Genomic DNA, 8,841 nt, shown 5'->3' with positions numbered 1-8,841 from the left:
AATCCACCATGCAGTTCCTGAAAATTAATTAAAAGAAAAAAAAAAAAAGGAAATTCAAATCACATAGCAAGGAAAATTAATTAAAAAAAAGAAAGGAAATTCAAATCACATAGCAAGTAGAAATCTGCACAGCTGTCAGAGTGTTATTTAAGGCTTACTGTAAATAATAAAATTTGTTATGTGTCTTTTATCCAAAAACAGAAGGGAGGTGGTGTGCCTGCATATGGAAGGTGACAAGTGGGTGGCAGCCATCTTGTCCTCTGACTGACATCTATCCTCATAAAGATGGAGGTGGCTGACTGTCACGTGACCTAATGCTCAAGGTAGCTTTTGTGTCCAGCCTCTAGGTGGCCTAGTTTGCATGTGCAGAAAGGTGAGGAGGCTCCCTAAAGCAGCCAGAACCCTTGACCATCCACAGACAGCCTCATACTGTCTTTTGTTATACTTTTAAATGCCAGACTCTGAATTGGTCAGTCTAAATTCTTTTGGTTTAATTAAATTATAATTAAAATGCATAATAAATGAAAAATATAACCAGTCATTCTGAAACCCCTTTTGTGTAACTCAGACTGTAGAATAAGCTAGCTGCAAAGTTACAGTGATCCACCTCCCTCTGCCAGCACTGCCACAACCACTGCCTGTCAAAAGCAAAAATCATAAAAAGGAAGAGGGGAGAGGGAACAAAAATAAGAAGATAAGAATCGTAGCCGGTCATAGTGGTATACAACTTTCATGCCAGCATTTGAAAAGCAGAGGCAGGCTCTTACTGGATTGAGGCCTACAAAGTGTCTTCAAGACAGCCAGGGCTGCTTACACTAAGAAACTATGTATGAAAAGAATAAATTTAAGAAAGAAAAAAAAAAGAAAAGAAAGAAAAAAAAAGAAAAGAAAGAAAGAATGAAAGAAAGAAAGAAAGAAAGAAAGGAAGGAAGGAAAGAAGTAAGGAAGGAAGGAAGAAAGGGAGAGGGGGGAACAGAGAGAGGGAGCAGAAGAAAAAAAGAAAGAAAAAAAAGAAAAAGAGAAACAGGCAGACTTAGGAGGTAGTGTTACTTGATTGGAGATATCATTTCTCTGTGTAGGCAGGCAGGCAGGCAGGCAGACAGCCATAGTTGTTTGCTTTAGTTTAGCTTGGTTTGGTTTTCAGGAAGTGTTGCCGAGGTCATACACAAGCACAGGCCCAAGAAATAAATAAATAAATAAGAAACACACATCTGGGAGGGGGGGGGCTAGCTTGGCCATGGAGTCACACACACACACACACACACACACACACACACACACACACACACACACACTAATAAAATCAGGACATCCAGTGTCTTGGCCATCAATAGTGTGACATTCATGTCTTAAATTGCAAACCAGAAAGTCAGTTGCCCACGTACAAGTCTCTTTCTTCCAAGTAAGATGTCAGTTCCCAGGGAGGCCTTGGGAACTTAAACTTTACTCACTCACACCCTACTCAAAATAGAAGTCTGATTCTAAGTAGTCTGTGCACTGAATCGGTGGTTTGGGTGTCTCTCTTGTGTTGGGGCAGGGCGGGGGTTCCATCCCCAGTGCAGGTTCTAGGAGCAAATGCCAGAAAAGTATACACATGTGCGGGTGTAGGAAATGCTGCTGGGTGGTCAGTTTGAGTCCAAGCCTATTGCAGATAACTATAGAATAAAGGAAGCAGTTCGATTGGCTTCTATCTTGATTGGTTTCTGAGGACACATCCAAGGAGAATATGTAATCAATTCTGGCAGTAACAGCAGAATGGCAGGCTAGCCAGGTAAGAGGTTACCTAGCCCTTATCTAATCTGAAGTAGGCCTTCACATTCCATCTAGGCCTTAATAGTTTCCTCAGTCCTTAACATTCCATCTAGGCCTTACTCTTTTACCTATACCTTAACAGACAGCAGCTTTGCCCTCTGAGCCATCGCACAGGCATGTATAGATCAATGAATATCTTTCTCTGTATTCATTTATTTATGAGAGACAAAGTACATGGTGCAAAAACATACAAGACAGACCAGGCCGGCCACTCAATAATTTCTGCAGGCATGTGATGGAGGTGGCATCCAAACTGTGTAAGCAGTTCCATGCCACGTAGTTATCATTATTTGTTTTATGTATGTATGTTTGTATGTGTGAGATTACTTAGTTAGTTTCGTATTTAATTGAACCAGGGTTATTTGGGGGGGGGGGAAGGAAATTTTTTTCTATATATACAAGCAATTGTAATTTGTTATAGTGTCCCTCCCTTTTGTGAAGTTTGGATTGGGTTTTGCTTGGGATTGTTTGTTTGTTTGTTGGTTGGTTTTTCCAGACAGGGTTTCTCTGTGTAGCCCGGGCTGTACTGGAACTCACTCTGTAGACCAAGCTGGCCTCCAATTCAGAAATCTGCCTGCCTCTGCCTTCCAAGTGCTCCCAAAGGCATGTGCCACCACTGCTCTGCTGTACTATTTAAACAGCCCACCCCCCCCCCAAAAAAGAGCAACAGCAAAACTGCAAATGTTCCTTCCTTCTCTGCATATCCAATCCAACCACTCCCAGCTAACTTAGGTAATGTGCGTTTCTGTGCCAGTTGATTATATGTGCCAGTTGATTATATATAAAATACTGTGTGTGTGTGAAATACAATACAATAAAATAAAATTAAGATGCTCAATTTCTTCACAAGCTTTGTTTTATTTTATTTTTGAAGGTTTTATTTATTTTTTTATTTATATGAGTACACTGCAGCTGTCTTCCAACACACACCAGAAGTGTGCATCGGATTCCAAAGTCACCATGTGGTTCGTGGGAATTGAACTCAGGACCTCTGGAAGAACAGTCAACGCTCTTCAGACCTTCACACACGTTTTATTTTATTAAGCATTAAACATGAAGTAGAAATCATTTAAATATTGTCCAGATTGGCCTTACCAATTCCTAAATTGCTTCTAGTGAAAGTCTTCTAGTGAGCGGAGGCTTCCTCTTTCTGTTGGGGTGTGTTATCAACTCCATTACCATTTCCAAAGATCTCAGTGTGAGCCTATTGTTTGGTTCAGTGGGTTGCCAGAGCAAATGTGGACCTGAAAGGACAGTGAGTTCAGAGAATTCACACTGAAATCATCACTCAGGGACTTGAGGCAGAAAACTAGCCAGCCAGCCTCTGGATAGACATGGCTCAGCAGTTCAGAGAACCAGACCATCGCAAATAGTCCACAAACCTGCAGGGACGACTTGCAGATCCCTTCCCCCCACCCCACCCCTCCCCCAGCCCCACCCAAACATAGGGAGAGAAGGCAGTGAGGGGGAGGGGGAGGTGTTGTGAGAGAATTTAGATAGCTCGAACAAATAGCTGGAGACTTCATTCATTTACTTCTTTTATTGAGCGTATGGTGAAAGAGGGAAAATGGCTCAAAAGGGAGGGAGGGAGGGCAGACCGTCTTCCCATGCTGGGATCATTCATGCTTTAAGAAGGAATGCAGGAGGCTGGAGGCTCAGCGGTTAAGAGCCCTGACTGCTCTTCTGAAGATCATGAGTTCAAATCCCAGCAACCACATAGTGGTTCACAACCACCCACAATGAGATCTGGTGCCCTCTTCTGGTGTGTCTGAAAACTGCTACAGTGTACTTACCTATAATAAATGAATCTGAAGAAGGGGGAGGAGGGGGAGGGGGAAGGCAGCCAGTCAGTCCAAAGGTGCTGGTGTGCACTCTAGGTGCTTTATCAAAAAGCCTTTAGTTCTGCTCTCCCATTTGATTCCCAAAGGGCAGTCTTGGAACCCTGTGCAGAGATAGATAGAAATGGCAACCACAGCAAACAAGCTAGTTAGTGAGTGAGTGAGTGAGTGAGTGAGTGAGCAGAGCAAGAGAGCTGGCTGGCAAAACACACAAAGCCAAAAGAAATGTCTGTCAAGTTTGGCCCCACAAAACAAAGCAAGCTCACATACATTCCCTGAGACTCATCCCTGGCTACAGGGAGTGTGATGTCCCTGAGTATTTTTGGAAGAAAGAAAGAAAGAAAGAAAGAGAGAGAGAGAGAGAGAGAGAGAGAGAGAGAGAGAGAGAAAGAAAGAAAGAAAGAAAGAAAGAAAGAAAGAAAGAAAGAAAGAAAGAAAGAAAGAAAGAAAGAAAGAAGGTGGTGTCCTTCCTACATCCCCCTTGCATGAGCTAGAGGTTTCTTTTCCTCCTCCTCCTCCTCCTCCTCCTCCTCCTCCTCCTCCTCCTCCTCCTCCTCTTCTTCTTCTTCTTCCTCTTCTTCTTCTCCTTCATTTTTAGTAGAGGCAGAGAGAGTAGAGAAGTAGCAAGAGAGAAAGAAGTAAGAGAACAAGAGAGGAGCTAGAAGTTTATTAAGTTTACCTCACAAAACAGTCTGTGTTGATTGATGCCAGGATGAAGGAAGAGAGAAAGACAGAGAGACAGAGAGACAGATAGACAGAACTAGGTTGGTGAGAGAAATGGCTCAGCAGGTAAAACAGTGATTTTCCAAAGGCCCTGAGTTCAACTACCAATCACCTGTAATGAGATCTGACACCCTCTTCTGGTACATCTTAAGTCAGCTACAGGGTACTTTAAATAAATAAATAAATAAATAAATAAATAAATAAATAAATAAATAAATAAATGGAAGGAAGGAAGGAAGGAAGGAAGGAAGGAAGGAAGGAAGGAAGGAAGATATATATTGTCTCAGGGCAGTCCCAAAAACTCAGTCCTTTAAGCCTCTGGTAAACTCTGAAGGGGTAAGACGTACAAATTCATCAGTCCTGCCTGCCTGCAGGTTGTGCCTTGCTTACTTCACTAAGACCCAAACTTTGTTTGATGTTTTTTGTTGTAGTTGTTGTTGTTGTTTTGGTTTGGTTTGGTTTGGTTTGGGGTTTTTTTTTTTCTTTTTTTTTTTGCCTCTGCCTCCCAAGTGTTGGGATTAAAGGCATGAAGCACCACTGGTCGGAACAAGTAAGAAAGTAAGTAAGTAAGTAAGTACATACATACATACATACATACATACATACATACATACACACATACATACATAAAGAGGGGACACACATGCCTAGAGGTTGTTGTTGTTTTACAGCTTTATTGTACAAAGGCAGAGGGAAAGAGAGAAGGTAGAAAGAGGGAGAGAGGCCACGTGGAGAGGAGGAAGGATGCCTAAGGTTTTAAGATGCTCAATTTCTCCACAAATTTTATTTGGAGAGCTGGCTCAGTGGTTAAGAGCACTGTCCTCTCTTCCAGAGGTCCTTCCTGAGTTCAATTTCCAACAATCATGTGGTGGCTAACAACCATCTGTCGTGGGATCCCATGTATTATTCTGGTGTGTGTCTGAAGACAGCTGCAGTGTAGTCGTATAAACAATGCCTGCATGCATGCATGCATGCATGCGTACGTACATACATACATACATACATACATACATACATACATACATAATGTTTAAAAAAAAATAGAGCCAGGCAGTGGTGGGTGGGCACACACCTTTAATCTCAGCACTTGGGAGGCAGAGGCAGGCAGGCGGATTTCTGAGTTTGAGTTCAGCCTGGTCTACAGAGTGAGTTCCAGGACAGCCAGGGCTACACAGAGAAATCCTGTCTTGAAAAAAAGAAAAAGAAAAAAAACAAACAAAAAAACAAAACAAAACCAAAAACACCAAAACCAAAACCAAAATTTAGAAATAGCAAGCCATGTAAATACTGTCCAGAAGATTCTGTCCTTAGAAGTAGCAGAACAGGGCTGGGTGAGAATGAGTGAGTGAATGGGCCTTCCTCTTTCTGATAGGGTGTGTTATCAACTCCATTACCATTTCCAAAGGGCTACATTCCTCTGGAGCAACGTGGACCAGAAAACAAAGAGTTCAGAGAGAAAGACACAGATGTGCAGGTCCCTACCCCCACGAGGAGATGGCGGCTTGGGGTGGGGAGTAGGGGGAGGTGTAGAAGGGGAATTTAGGTAGCTTAGACAAATAAATAACTGGAAACGTCATTCATTCTTTTATTTATTTTATTTTACTTTATTTTATTTTATTGAGTGTATGGTGGAAGAGTGAAACTGGGTCAAAAGGGAGGGAGGGAGGGAGGGAGGGAGGGAGGGAGGGAGGGAGGGAGGGAGGGCAGTCTGCACGGGTACAAAGGGAAACCATGTCAAACCAAATGAAGTCAAGCAAGCAAGCAAAACAATTCATTGTACAAAGTCAAGCAAGCAAGCAAAACAATTCATTGTACATAGCCGAAGGAGAAAAAAAAAGTTAAAGATCACTTTGTTAGAACTTTTCTATATTTTAAGAAACATTAGGGCTGGTGAGATGGCTCAGCAGGTAAGAGCACCCGACAAATCCCAGCAACCACATGGTGGCTCACAACCATCCTTAACAAGATCTGACTCCCTCTTCTGGTGTGTCTGAAGACAGCCACAGTGTACTTACATGTAATAAATAAATAAATCTTAAAAAAAAAAAGAAAAAAAAGAAACATTATACGGCTTGATATCCAAACTCTCTGGTCCACTAACATATCGCTCAGACAATGCTACCCAATGCAAAGCCTAGCCTGCATTGTGTGTGTGGGTTATGAAAAACAGAAAGGCAGGAGGAATTGGCTGACGGACCTCCTTATCTGAAAGAAAGAAAAGAGAAAGAGAAATGAAGCAATATAGATGTAGCCCAGTATTTTATTTTTTCCTCAGATTAAGAAAAGTAATCTTTACAAAAATCTAGCCATATCACTGTAACCTTCATCCATTCCGTTGAGATACCCGAGAGATACCTGACACCCCACAAACACCCAAATCGGAAACAAAAGAAACCTCCCAGACCAGCCAACTAATTGGTCCAACTAATTTCAAATGAATAAATGAAACCGGGCCAACTAGTTGATCTCATTATGTCTAATAATAATAATAGTAGTAGTAGTAGTAGTAGTAGTAGTAATAATAATGCCAGGCAGTGGTGCAGCACACCTTTACTCCCAGCACTTGTGAGGCAGACAGAGGCAGGAGGATTTCTGAGTTTGATTGAGGCCAGGGTGGTCTACAGAGTGAGTTCCTGGGCAGCCAAGACTACACAGAGAAACACTGTCTCGGGGGAAAAAGAAAAAAGCAAGCAAGCAAGCAAGCAAGCAAGCAAGCAAGCAAGCAAGCAAGCAAGCAAACAAACAGCAGACAGACCAGTATTTACAAGTTACCCATTTTTGGAATATATATGAAAAGAAAATCCTTTTTGCCAGCTGACTTACCAGTTTTGTTAAAGGAAGAAAACAGAAAAGTCAGATCATCAACCTAAGGATTTTAAGAAGGGCTGGAGAGATGGCTTAGTGGTTAAGAGCACCGATTGCCCCCCTCCACACACACACACACACACACAAAAATTAAAAAAAAAAAGCCGGGCGTGGTGGCGCACGCCTTTAATCCCAGCACTCCGGAGGCAGAGGCAGGCGGATTTCTGAGTTCAAGGCCAGCCTGGTCTACAAAGTGAGGTCCAGGACAGCCAGGTCTATTAAAAAAAAAAAAAAAAAAAAAGTGTGTGTGTGTCCCCGCATATATATATATATATATATAAAAATATAACATCCTTTTAAAATTAAAAAAGGAAAACAAACAAAACTCGAGTAAGGATAACTGGTCGACCTTCAATTTATTCCGCAAAACAAAACAAAAGGAAAATCAGAAAAGAAATCCAGATCAGACATTCTATCGACCGCATTGTGTGGAGAAAAAGACAAGGCCTCCCGGAGTACTATGGTCAACTTCCCAGTTCATTGAAATAAATAAATAAATAAATAAATAAATAAATAAATAAATAAATAAATAAATAAATAAATAAATAAATAAAATAAAAAATATGTATAAAAAAGTAAAAGAGGCACGGCTATTTGTCTGTGTATACGTATGCAGTTATATAATATTTTAAAAAGAAAAAGGTAAAGAAGTTGGAGTCTTTCTGACATCTGGTCGACCTCCACGGATTGGGGGAAAAAGACAAAGTGCCACCCGGTGTGCTGGTCGACCTCCCAGTCCATTTAAAAAAAAAAAATATATATATATACATATGTATATATATACATATATACACATATACACATATATATATGTATAAAGTAAAAGAGGCACACATATACATTTGTCTACGTGTATGTGTGTGGTTATATATATATATAAAAAAGTTATATATACACACACACACATACACATTTGTCTATATATATTTCTCCATTGATACCTAAATAAAAATATTGGCGTCTTTATGACATCTGGTCGACCTCCGCACTTTGGGGGAAAAAGAAAAAGTGCCACATGGAGTACTGGTTGACCTCGCAGTCCATTAAAAAAAAAAAAAAATTATAAAGTAAAAGAGGCACATATATACATTTGTCTACCTGCACGAGTGTAGTTATATATATTAAAAAAAACAAAAACAAAAGTTCGCGTCTTTCCGACATCTGGTCGACCCCCGCGGTTTGGGGGAAAAAGACAAAGTGCCACCCGGAGTACTGGTCGACCTATATACAAAAAAGAAAAAAAAAAAAAAAAATATTAGCTTTTTTCTGACATCTGGTCGACCTCCGCGGTTTGGGGGAAAAAGACAAAGTGCCACCCGGAGTACTGGTCGACCTATATACAAAAAAGAAAAAAAAAAAAATTGGCTTTTTTCTGACATCTGGTCGACCTCCGCGGTATGGGGGAAAATGACAAAGTGCCACCCGGAGTACTGGTCGACCTATATACAAAAAAGAAAAAAAAAAAAATTGGCTTTTTTCTGACATCTGGTCGACCTCCGCGGTATGGGGGAAAATGACAAAGTGCCACCCGGAGTACTGGTCGACCTATATACAAAAAAAAAAAAAAAAAAAAAAATTGGCTTCTTTCTGACATCTGGTCGAC

This window comes from Mus caroli, unplaced genomic scaffold (genome assembly GCF_978045245.1).
Source record: "Mus caroli unplaced genomic scaffold, Mus_caroli_1 scaffold_33, whole genome shotgun sequence".
In the NCBI taxonomy this organism is placed as follows: Eukaryota; Metazoa; Chordata; class Mammalia; order Rodentia; family Muridae; genus Mus; species Mus caroli.
Note: the sequence above shows the minus strand (reverse complement) of the source record.